The sequence below is a fragment of the Monodelphis domestica genome, chromosome 5 (assembly GCF_027887165.1).
Source record: "Monodelphis domestica isolate mMonDom1 chromosome 5, mMonDom1.pri, whole genome shotgun sequence".
Taxonomy (NCBI): Eukaryota; Metazoa; Chordata; class Mammalia; order Didelphimorphia; family Didelphidae; genus Monodelphis; species Monodelphis domestica.
In genome coordinates, this window is record NC_077231.1 from 181,159,173 (window position 1) to 181,181,789 (window position 22,617).

The following is a 22,617-nucleotide window of genomic DNA, read 5'->3' on the forward strand; positions in this document are numbered from 1 at the left end:
AAGACTTCGATGCTGGTGGAGTTGGCTCTGTCGAGGACTTCCTGGTTGGTGATTCGGTCCTGCCATCAGATCCTCATGATTGACTGGAGAGAGCATTTGTGGAATTGCTCCAACTGCTTCATGCTTCTGGTACAGTGTCCATGTCTCGCAACTGTACAGGAGCAAGTTGAGGACCACTGTGTTATACACTTTGAGCTTCTTCGTAGTGCTTATACCTCTGTGTTGGAGGACTTTGCAGCACAGCCGCCTGAGTGCCTGGCTGGCCTTTTGGATCCTGGCATTGATCTCATGGTTGGTGATGGTGCTGCCCAGGTACTTGAAAGTGTTGACGTTAGAAAGCTGCGTGCCTTCGATTGTAATGCATGGCTGGTTCACTGGCCTCCCTGGTGCAGGTTGGAACAGCACCTCTGTTTTGCTGAGGCTGATAGTCAGGCCAAACAGTTTTGTTGCTGTGGAGAACCTGTCCACAATGGTTTGAAGATGATCTTCTTGGTGGGCCATGAGAGCACAGTCATCTGCAAAGAGAGCTTCCAGGATGAGTCTCTCTGTTGTCTTTGTTTTTGCAGTCAGGTGGCGAAGGTCGAATAGTGAGCCATCCAGCCAGTATTTGATGTAGACACCCAGGTCTAGATCCATCACAGCATGTCGTAATACCTGGGTGAAAAATAGGTTGAATAGTACCAGAGCGAGGACACAGCCTTGTCTCACGCCTTTGGAGATGTTGAAGTGATTGGAAGTCTCTCCACCAGATAGGACTTCCCCTGTCATGTCAACATGAAAGAGCTGGATCAGTTTGACGAATTTTGCTGGGCAACCGAGCTTGCTGAGGATCACCCACAATGCGTCCCTGTTCACTGTGTCAAACGCCTTTGTCAGGTCTATGAAGACAATGTAGAGACTTAGGTTCTGCTCAAGGCATTTTTCCTGCATTTGCCTCACCGTGAAGACCATGTCAATGGTGCTGCGATCTGGTCGGAAGCCACATTGTGATTCAGGCAGGTTCTACTCTGAAACAGATGACAGCAGTCTGTTGAGTATAATACAGGCGAGGATCTTTCCAGCAGTGGAGAGTAGTGAGATGCCTCTGTAGTTGTCACAGGCTTCTCGTGAGCCTTTGTTCTTATATAGGGCTACGATGGAGGCATCTCTGAGTTCTGGGGGCATGTCTACCTCTTCCCATATGCTGGTCAGCACTATGTGGAATGCCTGGAGCACCTTTCCATTTAAGGCCTTGTACACCTCGGTTGGGATCCCGTCTTTACCGGGTGCCTTGCCTGCACTCATTTGTTTAATGGCTTTTTGGACATCCTCTATTGAAGGAGGGATGTCAAGTTGTTCAATGGTGCGGTTCTGGGGGATCTGGTCAAGGGTGCTTTGGTTGACTGAAGAGGGTTGGTTGAGAAGCTGACTGAAGTGTTCTTCCCACCTGCTGCTAATGCCTTTTTTATCTTTTATGAGAGTTTCACCGTCAGAGGATAGCAAGGGAGTGGTGGTGGGTTTAAATGGCCCACAGACAGTCTTGAGGGCACTGAAAAATTGTTTGTAGTTTTTCGTATCAGCAAAACACTGGATTTCTTCTGCCTTTTTTCCCCACCATCGGTTTTGCATCTTCCTGATCTCATAATGCGCCATGGCTTGGAGAGACTTGAATCTGTCCTTTTTAGGAGCAGAGTTTGGGTTATTTTGCCACTCCATAAAGGCTTTGTTCTTTTTGCTCAATAGGTCTTCAATAGCAGTGTTGTTCTCATCGAACTAGTCCTGGTGGTTGCTTTGTTTGGGGCCTAGGACTGCCTTTGATGTTTCCTTCACTGCATCTCTGAACTGGTTCCATTTCTCAGTTGAGCTTCCAGTGAGTGGTCCCTTGGCAGACAGCTTGTCGTCCAGGCAGGACTGGGATGTTTGCAAATAAGATGGATTTTTAAGATGACTCACATTGTAAAATGCGCAAACTGTTTGGGTGTGTTTTGGATGGCAAAGCACAATGAGCATTTGAAGAGTCGCTCTAACCAATCAGTGATCTGTCCAGCATTCTGCTCCTCTCATGGCTCTGGTGATCTTTACATCCTAGATGTCTCACCGGCGTACAATGATGTAGTCAATGAGATGCCACTGTTTTGATCTTGGGTGCATCCACGTTGTTTTATATTTGTTCGCCATTCTGAACACAGTGTTCATGATGGTGACTTCAAACTCTGAGCATTTGCTGAGTTGCAGTAGGCCATTGTTGTTCATTTTGCCCACGCCGTGTTTGCCGAGCACTCCTTTCCATCTTTCATGGTCCTGGCCAACACGGGCGTTGAAGTCTCCCAGTAGTATCAGCTTATCATTTGTGGGCACTGAGTGCAGGATGGCACTCAGGTCAGAGTAGAACTGCTCGATGGTCTCCTCTGTGCTGGTCAGTGTTGGGGCATATGTGCTGATGATTGTGGCATACCGGTCTTTGCTGAGAGGTAAACGGATCTTCATGAGCCTCTCGCTGATGCCCACAGGCAAGTCTGGCAGCTGTTTGAGCAAACTGGTCTTGATGGCCAGGCCAACTCCGTGAATTCTGTCTTCATTTGTGGCTCTACCTTTCCAGAAGAAGGTGTATCCAGTGGTGGGTTCGCTGAGTGATCCCTCTTCTGGCAAGCATGTTTTGCTTAAGGCTGTGATGTCGATGTTATATCGCGCCAGTTCTTTACCGATTAGAGCTGTTCTTCTCTCAGGTCTTGGGGTATTCTCTCTATCAAGTAATGTTCTGATGTTCCATGCTCCTAGTAGGAGTTTCTTTATATTATTTTTCTTTTGATTTCGACCTTTAAAGGGGATGACCCACCAGCTGCGGTGTGCTGACCAGGTGTTTGTAGGGCAGGCAATGTTTGGGACACCTTTTCTAGTCCCCTCCCTTGATTAGGGTGAGCAATGCTGTCCTAGAGAGGGCTGCTCAGTCGCCCAGGATGCTGTCGAACGTTCCTGCTGCCTTACAGAGCCGAGCGACCACTCGTCCGTGGGCCGCCTACATGCAGGATCGTGACTACAACTCCCAGTGGTCATCTCCACCTGTTGTGTCGCCACTCCCCCATCACCGCAGGTCTTGAAGAGGGTGGACGGGGTCAGGATAGATGCGTGTACACAAAGATACTTGTGCATGAAGGAGATTTAAGTGGAAAAGTCGATGCACAGAGACAGTCCCACTCTCTCAGCGTTGGAAGCCTGGGTCCATTGGCACGAAAAATTGTTACTTCTGGAGACTTCCTCAGCTGCATTGGATGGCCGTGTTGTCTTTTGTGCTCCAACACGCCCTAAGCACTCCACAGTCCTTTGCTGCATCGCCATCTCAGCCGTTGAACCTTCTTATTGGTTTCTTCTGCCTGTTCTGCCGAAGCAGTCTTCACATGCTGAGTGAGCAAAGCCCTGGTTCACCAGGGGTCGAGGACCTGATGGCTCCCCTCACAAGGTTTAGCCATCCTGTCGAAGCCATTGCCCGGGGTGTGGCCGCTGCCGCATGCTAGCAGCTATTGGGAGCCACAAGTGAGAGCTGGGTATCAGGTGGGGGTCAGAGGGTGGAAAGCTGTCCTAGGAGGGTATGACAAGCCCTCCATACCAGAGATACTACCCCCCATTTGCCAAATCTTATTTCTACCTCCACAGCATCTTTTACATCTCTTAATTTCTTAACACTTTAATAATTATTGTCTTTATTCACAACCTCATTGATTCTTTCATAGACTATTGCAATAAATTCCTAAATTATATTCCTGCCCCACTCCTATTTATCTAGAACATACTTGCTAATGTCAGAACTACTCATTCTCCCTTACCCAGTAAATTCTTCCTACTTTTTATTATTTTAAGATAACATATAAACTTCTATATAGTCTAGACTATTTCCAGTTTTTCAATCTACTTATAGTTTCCTCTTTGTCATATATTCTGTGACCCAGATACCCTGGGCCATTTGCTTTTCCTCAAACAGGATACTCCATCACATATATATATATATGTATATATATATATATATATATATATATATATATATATAGCTTTTGCACTGGCCATTGCCTGTCTAGAATGTTCTACCCCTTTAATTAAGGATGAAAACAAAATTTAAACATGTGTAAGAGGTCATACCACAATATCTTCCTCTTTCCAATTGCCTTACATTTTCTCTGTATATATATATATATATATATATATATATATATATATATATATCCTGTAGATAGCTAGTTATTTAAATGTCTCTCAAATTAGAATGTAAGTTCCTTGAGGGAAGAAATATTTTTGCCTTCTTTTCCAGTCAAAACCCTTAGCAAAGTACCTGGAACTTAGTAAATGAAATGAAAGTAGCTTCATAAGCCCCAAAGTTAAGCATCCTTAATTTTATTTATGTTTTCACTTAAAATTTGTAAGAAATAAGCATTGTCCTTCTTTTACAAATGAAGAAAATAGTGCACTGAAAAGCTTAACCCTAGATGATTTTCCCCTAATGTACATCTCTTTTGAAGTCAGTCCATTTAAAAAAATATATTTATAATTCTTCTATACATAATAAATGAAATTCAAATTGTTAATTTGCCAGATAAAACATTCCCTAATCTGGCTTTCTACCATTACCTAATATTAGTTTTTTTTTTCCCATACTTACTAAACATATGCCATAATATTCTACTTTTTATATCTTTGCTTACTTATTTGTGCCTAAAATGCCTCCCCCCAAATTTTACTTGTTATTTTTGCCTGTTGAAAATTAACCTATCTTCTGTTAGTAGAAAGTAAATAATAGGTTAAAATAGGAATATCTTAATGAATAGCTACATATAATCTTTTCCCCCTTAGAGCTCTCAATCTAAGTTGTTACCCTGTTGAACACATAGTCTAATTTGTATCATTAATTGTGTATGTTTTACTTCTGCTGCATTTTAAGCTTCTTGTGGGCAGGGACAGATTTTATTTACTCTTGTACTTCTCTTAGTATCTACTACAATAGTCTACTAATTGGACATGCTCAATAAATTTTTGTTAATTTCAGTCAATCAGTCAAGAATCATTTATTAATCTTCAGCTGGTGTTATTCTCAGTACTAGATGCCAGGAATTAAATGTAAAAAATAAAATAGTCTCTGTTCCCAGGGAGTGTGAATTATTTTGATGAATTAATCCTATGCTATATGTAGAGGATTTAAAATTCTACCAAAAGGAGAAGGAAATCACATTTTATGTATTTGAAAACTGATATAACATTGACTAATTTCCTTATAGTACAATTTATAGATTTTATGTCCTAGGAAGTTCATTGAACTAATTGTAAAGCAAATTACAGGTTATTTCCCAAAGCAATAAAGATTTTTCTTGTCTATTAACAGGCTCATTGTAATGTGATGCTGGACTTGAACTTACTTAATACTCCCATTCAAGGCTGAATTAGGAAGCTGTGTGCAGACCTGGAAGAGGCAGGTAAGTCTTCTTTTGTTACAGTTTCTTCTTATTTCCCTGGAGTGATATTTCTTCTAAAATTGTGTCAATAGACTGCAAAGACATCAGTCATGGTAATCAGATGAGCATAGATAAGAACTTTTTATATCATATATTATCTTGGACTTCTTTCTCTCATGTACTTTTGTGTTTTTTTTTCCTTTTTTAAGCTTAGCATTGAGTTTTGAATATATTTGAGAAATTAATGTGGATTGGAGATGGTGAAATAAGGGATTGGGATAGTGTCAAAACTTGTATAGGGAATGCCTAGTTGATAAAGCACCCTTAATTAAAGTAATGGGAATTTTTTCTATAATTTATAGTGTTAAGAGAGTTTCCTAAAACACTCAGAAGTTAATTGACTTACTCAAGGCTATAGCAACTGAATGTGGCCAAGGCCAGATGTAAATCCAGGTTTCCTTGGCTTTAAGACAACTTTTCTGACCACCATGCCTTGGAAAATAAGTAAAATTTGGAAATTATATTTCAGAGTGAAGGGGGGAAATTGTTAGTTGTCATTTATATTTGTATACTGGCTAGCATATACACTGTTTCAGCATTAGTTCACAGAAATTGATTTTTAGTGTGTCTCTTTTTACTCATAAATGCCTAAAGAAATATGTACTGACATATTAATTTTACTTTCTTTCAAAATTAATTTTATAATTTGTAAGCCTTTTGAAATGGGGATATTGTTGCAAAAATGCAAAGAACATATTTTCTTGAGTGAATAAAAAGCATATAGTTTTTCTGTTTATGGAATAGTTCAGAATATGAATCTTCTTAGTATGAAATATTTCTATGAAATACATTTTTCTCTTATTAGTAGTATAATAGAAAGAATAGCATAGTAGACAAAAATTAGGCTTGAATTTATTTTCTGAAATCCACTAGTTCATACCTATATATCCTTGGAGATGTTAGTATCCCCTACCTATAATATGGTGATGATAATGCCTGTTCTGTCTGAAAACAGGGTTGTGTACATCACAAAGGGAATAGAGACTGATTATCTGATTTCTTTGGCACAGGAATTGCCAGATAAGGAGGTTTCCTTGTATCACTGTAGGCTAATACCTTCTGCAATTTAGCATCTTAGAGTTGCCTACAACAATGTCAAACTTAAATAAAAGCTGGAGCCTCTAAACAATGCATGAGGATCCCTGTGCACAAATGTTGACCCCCAAAACTCACATATTATCATGATCTTTTTTATATTTATGTTAACTTTGTTACATATTTCTCAATAACATTTTAATTTTATTTGGGCCATGCTTAAGAATGTTACAGGCTTTATAGGTGACATAGGCTGCATGTTTGATGTTTTTAACATTAATAATAATAAATGTTAATTTATTTGCCAAGGGTCACCCAGTATATTTGAGGTCACACTTGAACTCAAGTCATTCTGACTAATGCAGGATTTTTAACCACTACATCAAATTGTCTTTCATCAATTAACAAAATTAAATTAATGGAATAAATGTCTATTAGGGACCTATGATATTCAGAGCACTGTCCAGGTGATATAAAGATAAAAATCAATAAGCTTTTAGGACCTCCAGGTTTAGTGGGGGAGATCAGATGGATTTACAAATAAGAACAGAGTATCCCAAAAGTCTTAGTACATTATAGTCAATTAAGACTTTAAAATGTGGCAGAATTTTTGTATAATGTAGACTGAAAAATTAAAGGTAATATCTAAATCTTCCTGAAGAAAATTGAGGAGGAAAAGATATAATTTTCACTTGAGAGAAATTGGACAAAGCTTTGCAGAAAAAGTGTCACCAGAAGTTGATTTTGAAAATTAATACCTACGCAAATTATACCTGCCATATTCCCTGGTTTAGTAGTCTAGTAACTGTTAAAAAGAGGGGAGAAGAGGGGAAGAAGCTATGGTATCTCACTGTATTTGGACATAGAGATTTGGATTCAATGGTAGTACAACTAGCCAGACTCAGATATTAATGGTTTAATGTCTTGGAACCTTGCAATATTTCTGGTGGACTACCTCTGCTCTATACTGTGCTATTTAATATTTTTATCAATGAACATTTTGGATAAAAGTATAAGTGATACACCTGAGGAATTTGCAGAAGATGCAAAACTGGGAAGATTATTTCAGGGAAGCAGTGAGAAATGATGGTCTGAAGACCTGGGTAAATATGAAAAATCTGTTCAGAATTGGGTGAGAGGGGGCACCTGGGTGGCTCAGTGGATTGAGAGACAGGCCTGAAGACAGGAGGTTCTGGGTCCAAATCCAACCTCAGACACTTCCTAGCTTTGTGACCCTGGGCAAGTCACGTAACTAACTCCTATTGCCTAGGCCTTAGAACCAATACATAGTATTGATTCTATGCTGGAAGGTAAGTATTTAAAAAAAAAAGAAGTGGGTGAGAAAATGAGCAGCATCAAAGATTAAGTGATTGTGATTTCAGAAACTTCAAATTTTCAGTTACTCAAGGGGGAAGAATTTGGGGTGATGACAAGAGCTAAGATGTGATTGCCTTTGTGATGAGTGACAGAGTGAAGATGGATATCATGGTATTAGAGGAGGTTGATGAACCGAGTGTCAATAGTATTGGAAGGGTCATCAAAAACCGTATCAACAACATCAAAGATATTATTATTGGACACAATGGAGAGGAAAACCAGAAAACAAATATCAAAATCATTGAGAAAAGGGGAAATGACTTGGGAGTTGGTAGAATGCAACAAAAAGAGCCACAATATATTAACTTATCCTGCTGGTGTAAACTTCAGAAAATAATTCATTTACCATAGATGTCATAGTAATGTTCTTGAGGTGGAAGTAGGAAACGAGGAGTAAATTGATTCTTCAGGAAAGAGTGGTTATCATTAGAAAAATTGACAAAGAGTAAAGTTATATTTCCCAGAAGTCAAAGAATTTTAACCTGAAGAAGTAATTTTTTTAATCCTTACCTTCTGCCTGAGATTCAATACTATGTATTGGTTCCAAGGCTGAAGAGTGGTAAGGGCTAGGCAATGAATGTTAAGTGACTTGCTGAGGATCACACAACTGGGATGTGTCTGAGGCCAGATTTGAACCTAGGACCTTCCAACCCTAGGCCTGGCTCTTAATTCACTGAGCCATCCAAAGGAGTAATTTTAAAAGAGATTTATTAGCTAGAAAAAGGGAGCCCAGGAGGGAAAAGTTGTAAAGGCTGTAAATAGAAGCCCTATTGGAATTAAAAAATGAAATTACTTCAATATATCTGTGGTATCATCAATGAGAATAATCTTGTAATAAACAGATTCTATAGCCTACCTAGGTCTCCTCTTTATCCCATGTTAGTCTTGTCCATTTTCTCCACAAGAACTCTTCAATTTATTTTTTAGGAAGCCCATTCTTCCTTCCATGGGGCAACCTATTTCCTTTTTTCCATCAGCACTGTGTAATTAGAATTTTGCTCCCTGGGACTCTAAATCCCAGATTCCCACGTTCCTTCTCATGTGACGTGCTAATGTAGAGAGGATATATTTTGAGTGTAGCTCTTCCCTCTCTCTCTTTTCTGAGCAATGTGGTTTGTGGAGGTTGGGTGAGTGCCAGGCAGGAGAATTTTACTCACATGGCTTTACTTAGACTTTCATATTTTTGTTCTTTTATTTCTTCTACTTTAAGTGATATTATTAATAAATCTTATAAAATATAATACTTGGAGTTATTGGCTATTAATTTAAATCTAATAGCACTATACAACTATAAGAGATAATTTTCAAATAGGATATGTAGGATGTGTGTGCTCATATAAAATAACTGTACAGTGGTACCTTGATACATGAGCACCCTAAGTCACAAGCAATTTGAGATATGAAGAGTCACAATCAGATTTTTTTGCTTTAAGTTACAAGTGGATATTTGAATCATGAGCTTCCACCACCCTCCACTTGATAGCCTGCTAAATGTTGTTTCTCAAGTTCTACAGTGTTTATCTGGCTGTGTGAGGATCTGTACTGAATTGCTTTTGCTTGACTTTGATGACCTCATTGAGAAGCACAGTGAGGAACTGACAATGGAGGAATTGAAGGAGATACAGCAGCAGCCGCAGATGGAGGTTTTGCAGGAAATTAGTAGAGGTAGATGAAGTAATCAGTACAAGGGAGATTAAGGAAATGTTGAGGATTTGGAAAAAAATTAAAGTTTATTGAAAAGACACACCCAGAAAAAGTTGCAACATGTTGTGGATTGGAGCTGTGTAATGACACTTGTTTTACACATTATCAAAAGTTTCTGAAAGGGAGGAAGAAACAACCGTCTTTGGAAAGGTTTTTGGGGCCAGAACAGATTAATTGCATTTCCATTAATTTAAATGGGTAAATTCAATTTGACACATGAACAAATTGAGTTACAACCTTGGTCATGGAACAAATTAAACTCGTGTGTCAAGGTACCACTGTTTGATTGTTAGGAATATAGGTATTTTGGGTCTGGCATGAACTTCTCCAAAGGAAACTAATTTCCTCCTAGGAAGGACAGGGGAGATGGGTCATGGCTATTGTTCCACCTACCTCCAAAATCGATGGATATCAAGCTAGACTCATTTAAATTCCCCTTCAATATTTTGAAAGGAAAGCCAGTTCCCTGGCCTCTTATGGAGTAAGGCAGCCTTTTAGTGCCTATTCTCAAAATGAACTATTTCCCACCAAAACTGGTTGTATAATAACCAACACAAACTGCAAATAAACTCATTTATTCAAGCATAGGAAACAGAAATTACAGTTTAACAGGTTAAACTATGCCAAGAAATATACAGACAAGTCAACTCTTAAGTTTGGAAACAGATAAACTTTCAGCTCAGACCAAAAGATGGGGCTCATATCCCACCAGAGAGTCTTTGGGAGTCTCTAGGAGATAAGCTGGCAGTCAGAGACATGCTAAGCTCACTTTTCTTTATGACTACAGTTTTCAATGTCTTTCTTTTTATGGATCCCTTCCCAAGAATCTCAGAAACCTCAATTATCCCTCTCCAAAAGATGCTATTGTTACCATCTTCACCCCTTTTTAAGGTACACAGATGTACCTCAGCTTTCTCTCCATCAATTATAGATCATGTCTGCTGCATACAAGTCATATGCAAAATATGCTAGACCTGGAGTCAGGAATACCTGAATTCCATTCTAGCCTCAAAAACTTGCTTGTTGCATGAACCTGGGCAATTCTCTAAACCTCTGTTTGTCTCAATTTCCTCATCTGTAAAATGGTAGTAATAATGTTGCCTACCTCCCAGGATTGTGAGGATCAGTTGAGATGATATTTGTAAAGTGCTTACCACAGTCCCTAGAACATAGTAGTCCCTCTATAAGTATATTAGCTAATATTATTATTAACTATGAACTGCAGACAAAAAGAAGCCCAGGCTTTTGTGATTCTCCTCTGTATATGCCTTCCTAAATCTCCTCTCTTATATTTACATTCTTTTTTTTCTATTCTGTATGATTCTTATGAACTTATCATTAGACCATATACACTAAAAATATTTCCCTCTGTTTAACATTTTCAGGTGCTCTTAAGTATGTTGCAAATTTTGAACTAGGTAAGGGCAAGTTTTCTTCCTGGTATGACCAAGGCACTTTGGTGCAAACTAGAGGAATTTGAAATTATTTATATGTCCAAATTTATTAAACTCTTCATATCTTTTGAATACCATTACCAATCCCATTCTCTAAAGAGATGAACAAAAGAGGAAAACTTTTGTGTAGAAAAACATATTCTGTTGCTTTATCATTTTTCAGTTGTATTTGGCTCTTTGTGACCTCATTTGATATTTTCTTGAAAAAGATACTGTAGTAGTTTGATTTTTTTCTAGTTCATTTTACAGATGAGGAAACTGAGGCAAACAAGGTTAAGTGATTTGCCCAAGATCAGATAACTAGTAGTGTCTATGACTAGATTTGAACTCATATGGATGAGTCATCCTGACTCCAACCCAGGTTCTCTAGACACTGTTCCACCTAGCTATCCTAAATTAAAAGAATAATATCATCTTCATTAGGTTATTATAAGATTCACATAAGATATATGTAAAGTGCTCTGTAACCCTCAAAACATAGTATAAATATTTTGTTGTTCAGTCATTTTCCTTTGTACCTGACTTCTCATGATCCCATTTCTGGATTTCTTGCAAAACACTGAAGTGGTTTGTCATTTTTTTCTCCAACTCATTTTACAGATGAGGAAACTGAGGCAAACAGGATTAAGTGATTTGCCTACAATTGCACAACTAGTATCTGAGGACCAATTTTAACTTGTCTTTCTGACTCCAGGTCTGGTATTCTGTCCACTGTACCAGATAGTTACCCTCAAAGAGCTTGAGCCTAAGGATTACACATCAGTTGTGGAATAGCTGAATAAATCACAGTGCATAAATTTAATGAGATACTATTATATAAATTTAAAAATAGATGGTTTCAGGTAATTTTGGGAAGACTTTAATGAACTAATTCAATATAAAGTGAGTAGAACTAGAATTTTTGTGATGATCACATCATTGTAAAAACCAACAGCTTTGAAGTTTATATGAAATTTGATCAATAATATGATCAATCATAACTCCAGCAGGTCAGTGGTGAAGAACCCCACTATCTATCCAGACAGTGATGTGATGGCATGATATTGCAGAATAAGACATATTTTGAAATATGTCTAATATGGAAATTTGTTTTGTTGACTATTAGTGTTTCTTACTAAGGTTTTGTATTTCTTCTTTATGGAAGTGGAGGTGGGAAGGAGAAAAAAATAGTTGATAATTGAAAAAAAAATGATGCAGAGTGAGTTGAGGGACATCTGACTTAAAAGTAGTTTGTGAATTAACAGTAGTCTAATCCAAGTCATGAGCTTTCTGTTTATGTTTTTAAGATATCCTATCTCTGTTTTCACATTTTATTTTACTTTTTTTTACCATTTTTTCATGCACATTGAAAATAGCTTTAAATCTAGGAAAATGTTAAATTTATTGTAAAATGGAATATCCTAAGAGTGAAGGTTGCTAACAGCTTGAAAGAGAATATAGAGACAAATAACAGTGGCCTTATCAGGAGGGAACATAGTTTGGTTAGAATTCAGGTAATGGTCTACAAAAATGTAAGAAGTTATCTCTAAATTCATGACTATAATTATGTATTCTAACAATTTACTCCTTTTTTAGTGTTTCAGATGAGTTTTTTTGTAAATTAAGGCAATTATAACATTTTGAAGTATAAGGCAAGTAGATTTTCATAGAAATTATAAAGAAGCAGCATATTTAATTCTCCATTTTAACATTAAAGTCTGAAAAACCTTTTGCCTTGCTTGGTTCATAGTATCTCTTAAAAGTCGAATTCAACTGACTCTGACTACCAATATTTAGTCAAATAAAGTCTTATCCCCATTTTATAGATGAGTAATCCAATTTAGGTAATCCATTCTGCTGCTTTTAAGGCTGGAGTAAAGAACTTAGATATGATTCTTCTTTGGAAAGTCCCCTTTCTACTATGAGAAGCCTTAATCTCTTTTTTTCTCCCAATGTTTATATTTTACAATAGCATTAAACAAATGTTAACTTTTTAAGAATACGTTTTCCTTGGTTGCAAAGGTATAGAAATACATTTAAATGACAAGTACCAATTCAAAAACATGTTTACACAGGTGACAAATCAAGTATATTTCATCTCCATCATTTTTTAAAGGAAAAATATTGATAGTGCCTTGCTGTCTTTGATATTTTCTACTGTCTTGGTATCTTTACCTCTTTCAGATACCTTAGAAAATTTTCTCAGAGCTCTTACAAATTGCACTACTTCATCAGAATTGGATAAATTGATCCAAAAAACAAATAAAAAAGAAGTAAGAGAAATGAATGAAATATTAGAAAAATTAGAGTAAATAGATATCTGGAGAAAACTGAATAGGAATAAAAAGGAATATACCTTCTTTTTGGCAGCACAGGGTACATGTGCAAAGATCGACCATGTACTAGAGCATAAAAACATTGCAAAGAAATGCAAAAAAGCAGAATTAATATATGCAACTTCTTAAGATCATAATGTGATAAAATTATTATTAATAAGGGTTTATGGAGAGGCAAATTTAAAATTAATTGGAAACTAAATAATCTAATTATTCAAAACTGGTATTTCAGGAAATAAATAATAGAAATCATATTGATTTCATTGAAGAGAATGACAATGAGGAGACAACATATTGAGATTTATGGGATACAGCCAAAGCAATACACACAGGAAAATTTATATCTCTGAGTGCTTATATCAACAATATAGAGAGGGAGAAGTTAAATGATTTGGAATTGCAACTTTAAAAAAAATTTAGAAATAAAACAAATTAAAAATCCCCATAAAAACTAAATTTGAAATCCTAAAAATTAAAAGAAAAATTAATAAAAATCAAAAGTAGGGGTACTATTGAAATAATAAATAAGACTATGTGCTAGTACTTTGAAAAAAACAAAATAAGGTACTGGTCAAACTAATTTAAAAAGGGGAAGAGAATCAAATTAAGAGTTTCAAAAATGAAAAGTGAGATCTCACCTCCCATGAAGAGGAAATTAATACAATTATTAAGAGATATTTTGCTGAATTATATGACAATAAATATGACAATCTAGGTGAAATGGATGAGTTTTTACAAAAATATGAATACCTATATTAACAAAAGAGGAATTAAAATATTTAAATAATCCCATCTCAGAAAAAGCAATTGAATAAGCAATTCTAGCAAAAAGACTACAGCAAGTCATCACAAGGATCATTCAGTATGACATGGTGAGATTTATGCTATGAGTTCAGGGTTGGTTTAACATTAGGAAAACCATTCACATATTGACCATATCAATAACCAAACTAACAGAAATCACATGACTATCTCAATAAATACAGAAAAGGCCTTTGACAAAATACAATAATTCCTATTTAAAAAAAGAACAACACTTAGAAAATGTAGGACTAGACGGGCCTTTCCTATAAATAATAAACAGTATTTATTTAAAACTATCAGCAAGCATCTTCTACAATGGGGATGTTAGAAACCTTCACAGTAAGATCAAGAGTGAAGCAAGGATGCTCATTATTACTACTGTTATTTAATATGGTATTAGAAATGCTAGCAGTAACAATTAGAGAAGAAAAAGAAATTGAAGGGATTAAAGTAGGCAATAAGGAAACTAAATTGTCATTCTTAGGAAGTGATATGATGGCATATTTAGAGAATCCTAGAAAATAAACTAAAAAGCTAGTAGAAATAATTTCAGCAAAGTTGCAGGGTACAAATAAATCATCAGCATTTCTATATATTTCTAGCAAAACTCAACAGCAAGAGTTAAAAGGAGAAATTCCATTTAAGATCATTTTAGACAGTATAAAATATTTGGGGTTCTATCTGCCAAGACAAATTCAGGAATTATATGAACACAACTAAAAACACTTTTCACTAAACATTTGGAAAAACATTAATTATTCATGGTAACAAGGTAATATAATAAACAAGGTAATATATTAAAAATGGCAATTCTACCTAAACTAATTTATTTATTCAGTGCCATATGTTTCAAACTACCAAAAAAAAATTTATAGAATTAGAAAGTATTATAACTAAGTTAATTTGGAAGAACAAAAAATCAAGAATATCAAGGGAACTAATGAAAACAAATGTGATGGATAGGGGGTCTAACAGTACCAGATCTTAAATTGTACAAAGCAGTGATTATCAGAATAGTATGGTCCTGGTTAAGACATAGAAAGGTAGATCAATGGAATAGAATTGAGGTAAATGACCTCAGCAAGCTAGTGTTCGATAAAACCAAAGATTCTAGCCTTTGGAAAAAGTACTCACTATTTGACAAAAACTCCTGGGAAAATTGGAAGACAGTAAGGGAGAGATTAAGTTTAGGTTAACATTTCACACCCTATATTAAGATAAATTCAAAATGGTAAATGACTTAAATCTAAGGAGTGAAATCATAACTAAATTAGGTGAACATAGAATAGTATACCTGTCAAATCTATGGGAAAGAAAGGATTTTAAGACCAAGCAAGAGATAGAGAATATTGCAAAAAATTAAATTAATAATTTTGATTATAAAGTATTAAACTTAATTGTGGTTGGACACTGAACTGGGTAAACTGAACTGTGGTTGGACACTAAAGTGGTCACCAAATTATTGTTAATTTTTTGTGTTTGAGACTGAAATATATTATTAGGTGGTTGCTAGTGATCTAATTTCTAAATCCCAAAATGAATTAAGAAAATAAATGGGATTTATGGTAGTTTATTTACAATATTTACAATAGAAGGAAGATATTAAGGAATGAGAAAGAGAGAGAAAACTCTGGCTTCTTCTGATATCAGTTAGAATTTCTAAGCTCCATCCAGGGGAAGAGAAAAGAAGGGTCACTAAGTCAGCCTTTCACTCACCAATGGTGACAGTCTAAATGGAAAGAACTCTGGGTGTCTGTCTTCCTGTCAGTACTCAAGTATCTGTCTTCCAGTCCCTCCTCCGAGTCCAACTCTGAGTCAGAGAACCTTCTCCAATTCAAAACATGAATTGAATATCTCCTTCTGGCCTCTCATCCTCTTTTTTTTTTTTTAAACCCTTACCTTCCGTCTTGAAGTCAATACTGTGTATTGGCTCCAAGGCAGAAGAGTGGTAAGGGCTAGGCAATGGGGGTCAAGCGACTTGTCCAGGGTCACACAGCTGGGAAGTGACTGAGGCCAGATTTGAACCTGGGACCTCCCATCTCTAGGCCTGGCTCTCAATCCACTGAGCTACCCAGCTGCCCCCTCATCCTCTTCTTAAAGAATCTTTTTCTCTTGTGTCAGCTCCCCTAAATTTCATGTCTACCAATCATAGCATATGCTTTTCTCCAGGACTGCCCACTCTTTATTTCTCACCTTCTTTGGTTAGGTTACTTATGTAGTTATTTAACACCTTTTTTGGTTAGTTCACCTTTTGTAGTAACTTAACACCTTTTTGTGGTTAAAATGGGTAGATGTACTTAAAATACTGAGTCATCACCTTTTTGTAGATTAAAATCTAAAAATAGATTGTGGATTACAATTCACTTTACTATAAAGGAAGAGCTAAGTATCTTCTTGTTACCATCAGAAGATTACAGTTTTATCTTCACAATAAAGAAAGAGCAAAGTATCTTCATTGTTATAAACAGGAGATAGCTAAATCCAATCTTCACAGATTTTGGACAAACAAAACCAATGCAACCAACATTAGAAGGGAAGCCACAAACTTCGAAAACATTTTTATAACAAAATTCTCTGACAAAGGTCTATTTTCCCAAATACACATGGAATTAAGACATATATACAAGAAATCAACCATTCCCCAATTGACAAATGATCATGGGATATGAATAGGCAGTTTTCAGATGAAGAAATCAAAAATATAAATAGTCACATGAAAATGTGTTCTAAATCCTTCTGATTAGAGAAATGCAAATCAAAACAACTCTGAGCACACCTATCAGATTGGCCAATATTACATTAAAGGAAAATAATAAATGTTGGAGGGGATGTGGCAAAATTAGGACACTCACTAATGTCCAATTCCTGCATTGCTGGTGGAGTTGTGAATTGATCCAACCATTCTGGTCAGCAATTTGGAATTATACCCAAAAGGCTTTAAAAGAATGCCTACTCTTTGATTCAACAATTCCAATATTAAGTTTGTACACCAAAGAGATAATTATGAAACATATTTGTACAAAAATATCTGCAGCTGTGCTCTTTGTGTTAGCAAAAATTTGAAAATGAGGTGTGTCCCTCAATTGCAGAAAGACTGAATACATTGTGGTATATGATGGTGATGGAACTATTGTGCTATTAGGAACAATAAATTGCTTGATTTCCATTCCAGCTGTAATGATCTCCATGAACTTATACTGAGCAAAATGAGCAGAACCAGGGGAATATAGTATATAAAAATTGAAACATTGTGGGACAATCAAATGTAACCAACATTGCTAATTATAGCAATGTAATTCTGAGGAACTTATGAGAAATAATGCTATCCACATGAAGAGAAACAACTGTGACAGTAGAAACACAGAAGGAAAACATATGATTCATCAGTCATTTATATTGGTAGAGGATTTGGTTTTTTTTTTTTTTTTAAACCCTTACCGTCTGTCTTGGAACCAATAAAGTATATTGGTTCCAAGGAAGGAGAGTGGTAAGGGCTAGGCAATGGGGGTCAAGTGACTTGCCCAGGGTCACATGGCTGGAAAGTATCTGAGGCCAAATTTGAACCTAGGACCTCCCATCTCTAGGCCTGTCTCTCAATCCACTGAACTACCCAGCTGCCCCCTGGGGTTTGGGTTATTTTTTAAAATAATATTTTATTTGATCATTTCCAAGCATTATTCATTAAAGACAAAGATCATTTTCTTTTCCTCCCTCTCACCCCCCATAGCCGATGCATGATTCCACTGGGTATCACATGTGTTCTTGATTCGAACCCATTGCCATGTTGTTAGTATTTGCATTAGAGTGTTCGTTTAGAGTCTCTCCTATGTCATGTCCCCTCAACCGCTGTAGTCAGGCAGTTGCTTTTCCTCGGTGTTTCTACTCCCAGTTTGTCCTCTGCTTATGGATAGTGTTTTTCTCCTAGATCCCTGCAGATTGTTCAGGGACATTACACCACCACTAATGGAGAAATCCATTATATTCGATTATATCACAGTGTATTAGTCTCTGTGTACAATGTCCTCCTGGTTCTGCTGGGGGTTTTGGTTTTTTAAAGATTACTCTGTTACAAAAATGACTAATATGGATATATGTATTGAGTGATAATGCAGGTGTAACCAAGTGGAAATGCTTGTTGGCTCTGGGAGGGGGATTGAAAAAAAACATGAATCATGGAACCATGGAAAAATATTTAAGAATAAATAATTTGGAAAATTTTTTTAATTGCACTTCTTTGATCATTGGTTTCTTTGGATTGTATTTTATTTGATCTTTTGATTTTATCTTTCAAACTGTGATTCTATTTCACAAACTAGTAATAATTTGGTAGAGTTGAGATGTGGTGATTCTACTAGTCATCAATGAAATTAGATTTTCATTAAGACCCAAGAAGATCTCATGCATTTTGCAAATTTATTGTATTCCTTCCAGAAACTCATACAGATGTTGTCTAGCTTAGTTGAATTATCTTACACTAGACTCTCAGCAGGGTCATTTTTTTTTCTTTGACTAAATTTTGTTTTGTTATTTTGTGAGTGGTGTATGTAATGTTTTGGAAAGTGCTAGTATTTTAAAATGGACATTGCTTTGGGCTGATAGGAAATCCTACCCCAGACACTTAAACTTTGTGACCCTGAATAAGACCTCCATTTCCTCATCTGTAAAATGATGAAATTGGATTTTAGGAGATTATATCAGTTAGCTGAGAAACTTTTTTGTTCCTTTCTTACTCCTTATTTTGATTTTGGTTTATAGTGAGTAATATTCTCTTATAAATGTTGATAACATGCAAGAGAACATTTCTATGTTTTCTACCTTTCTGAATCAATTTCTTGTTCATTGTTCACATTGAAACTGCTTTCAACCCATAGAGTTCATCTCCATATCTTTATGCTTGTTTCCAATTCATTTCTAATTTATTTTTCACTCTAATCAGCATATAATCTAATTGCATACAGAGAGGATATTTTGCAATGATTTATCATTTTGCCTATTTGTTGATATTTGAAATATGTGGTGACTTTTTGATTCTTAAAGAATTTGTAGCATTTAAATCTTTGTCCTCATTCATTTCTTCAACTCAGTTTATATTTTCAGACACAGTTTCCTCCATTCCTCCACTATGCCTACTTTTACACTGAAGTCATTGCATATTCATGTTTGACAAACTTATTTTGAAAGACTTTTTTCAAGTTTTTCATATAATTTTACAACTTCTTAGTCAACAGATAACATTGTATAAGATCCATTTCTCTTCATGATGATGTTTGTGTGCTGTTAATATTGAAGACAAGATTATAGGATTTAGAGCTGGATGACTGAGTAGTCTAGAAAGTGACATTTCTGGTATTATTTGTATAAAAGTTGAAATGAACTCTGCCAACTATTTTGTTCTTCTTTCCAAGGAAATGCTAAATGCTATTATTTCATTTAGCTGCAACTATTTTATGTCTCTAGTTTTTAGCTATATCAAATATGCCAATATTGGTTGCTTGTCCAAAGTTTTCCAGCAGGCTAGTTCCTTAATTAACTTTATTTTTACTTTAAGAGGACACAGTTAAATTAGGCTTGTAGATGATCTGTGAACTATTTGACTCAGTAATCCCTTTTCTGGGGCCCCTTGCTGGTATAATGGTAGAGTTAGAAGATAGCTTCAAGGGACCAAGAACAGACTGCATTTTCATACCTTTCATTGATTTTTCTTGGGGGGGAATTTATTAATATGTGACCACTATCTTGTAATAAATCCCTTTATTTCTCCATGCCTTTTATCATGGTTATCAATAGCTAGCTCATAGCCTGCTTTTAGGTCTATACCTAAAGTCTTTTCATTTGTGTAGAACCTAGTTTGTGCTTGGATATTATAACCTTTGATACCTCAGGATACTTTTGTGCTTGATTAAGTATCAGAGAAAGATATTTCTGAATAAGAATGTTCTATGCATATAATAAGTATGTTAACTTCTAAATCAGACTACTTATTTATGCATATATGACTAATTGATAAATTGGATCAGCTTATTATCTCTTAAATATATACATATATATATATATTTCTAGGAAAGCATTTGACTCAGGAAATTATAACTTTGAAGACCTTCCTCAAACATAGTATCTTCTTTGCAAATATAAGATTATGTAAAATTCTGACAGATAACTATGGAGATAACTTTTTCAGTGATTTGCTGAGTATTGACATGAAGTGAGGTATTAAACAGGAAGATATTCATTTAATGTGTTTGCTAATGTCATGGAAGTATTATTTCTTTAAAAATGAAAGGATTTCATTTTTATTCCCCAAATCTTTCTGTTTTCATACCGATTTACCAAGTTCCCAAATATTAAGTCTTTCTTAGTGAAATCAAGTGTAAATTAGTCTAAATAGCTAAGCTCTTAAACAAGAAAACAAAAAGGATACATTGTCCAGAATATTATGTGTAACTATCAGTACCTTCCATTACGTAATTTCTTTTCTCTGTCTTCCCCAAATATATTACAGATTTTGGGTAGGAATTGAAATAGATTCTGAAACCCACTGGCCAAGATTTGGGCAGGAGAAGATTTCGTGGTATGATATGTGGTCAATTGAATAACATTATTAACCATATTAATATACATAATTTGGTAAAAATGAGTCCCATTACCACCAGCTGTCCTCTCAAGGATGTTCTGTGGCTGTAAATAATTGAAGAGCATGGTCTTGAAAATATACAAGTTACCCAAAGGACATTGGACAGATTCATGGTTGTTATATCCATATTGTGTCATGTTGACTAGCACTTCTATGTAAGATGTAGCATAAACTGAGACAATGAAGGGTGTGTTCGAGATGGGTTAAGTAGTGTAGTGATAATGAAATATATATTTTCTTCATTTTCTTAAGAAAGGAGTCTGTTTTCAATGTTCAATTCCTAAACAATAAGTAGAGTAAGCCCAGAATAGAATGGGTAAGGAACTAGGTTGGCCAGCCACTTATTACCAGAACATGAAGGTGTTCTATGGCAAAAAAGCTACTAAAGGCGTTATCCTCTTGTTGTATCAGTCTCAAGGAAGCAGCTCTTGAACAAATGCCCTAAAGTCTTATCAGACCCTAGCACCAATCTGAATTAAATATTTTATGATGGACAAGGATCAAATAAGTCTGTCATCAATCCTTACTTTAGTAAGTTATAAAACTTCAGTGGAAAGAACACTTGAGGGATTTAATGGTGAAGATATCCTTGTTTTCTATCTCAGCCTTGCCTCTAATTATCTCTTATACCATGGGCAAGTCACTTACCTTCATTGGTTTACTTATTGTTACCATATTTGAAATGAAAAGATTCGATAAGACCCTAAGGTTCCATCTAGTTTTAACATTCCATGATCCCATTCCATGAATTCCATGAATAATAGTATTCTATTATATGATATTTTGTTTTTAGGCTCAGAAAGTTAGAGATAGAAGAGACTTTGAAGGTCATCAAATCCAATTATTTCATGTTATAGATGAGAAAACTGAGGTTCAGAGAGGTGAGTGATAAGCAAGGTCACACAGCTGTTAAGTCTGAAGAAAGATTCATAGTCATATCCCTGATTCCAAGACTAGCACTCTTCCGACTCTTCCATGTATCTTGAACACAATAATAGAAACATCTGGTTGAATTTACTTTCTCAATATTTAAATGTTATTTCCTTACATGAAGTTTAGTAGTATCTTGTCTGGTAATAAAGAAACAGTGGTCACTGGTTATATTCTTGTGCTTCATTATACAATATTCCCTCTAGTGTCATTCAGTTATTTGTGTTAATGGCATTAATTAGTCTTTAGTTGAATAACATTTGTTTCTCCAATTACATGACTCAGAAGGCCAGGTCGCTATCCGAGACATTTCTGAATTTTTCTTGTCAGTCCAGTACATATATTCTATTCAGTTAAATTTAAGAAACATGTGTTAAACAATGTATTTTCAAGGTACTGTGCTAAGCTTACAGAGGAATACATAGATAAACTCTTCAAAGAATGTTCCTTTTTCACCTATACATTTATCTAAATATTTTGGGAATCATTTCATATTTTCAATCTAAACCAAGTTCTTGGTTCATGATTTTTCCTCTGTTCTATAATTTAGAATTTGCTTATATTTTTCAACTAAACCAAGTGTTAAATTTTCCTATTTTTACTGTTCATAAGTCTGTGGTCAAACTTTCTATCTTCTTGTTTTATTGACCTCAGTAATAAGTCCTTTTTCCTTTCTGATACATAAATACATACACATATACATCTTTATATCTATTTTACACACACACACACACACACATATATATACATATATACATATTTTTATATTTCCATTCCTTTGTTCTTTACTAATTACCTATTGAAAAAAGAGATTCACTAATGGACAAAAATGTATGCAGTTAATCAGGTTGAGATAAATATATGTAATCTGCTCAGATTTGAAAATTTGAGCT

The 22,617-nt window shown here is 35.5% G+C and overlaps 1 protein-coding gene across 4 annotated transcripts in view; it reads left to right on the top strand.

The window, feature by feature from the left end:
- FOXP2 (forkhead box P2) overlaps positions 1–22,617 on the top strand; it is a 694,699-nt gene that overhangs the window by 254,519 nt on the left and 417,563 nt on the right. For all 4 annotated transcript variants that reach the window (XM_007504164.3, XM_007504167.3, XM_016426114.2 and 1 more), the window contains exon 3: positions 5,345–5,435. The gene's annotated coding sequence lies outside the window, so the exon portion shown is untranslated. The remainder of the gene's footprint in view (positions 1–5,344; positions 5,436–22,617) is intronic.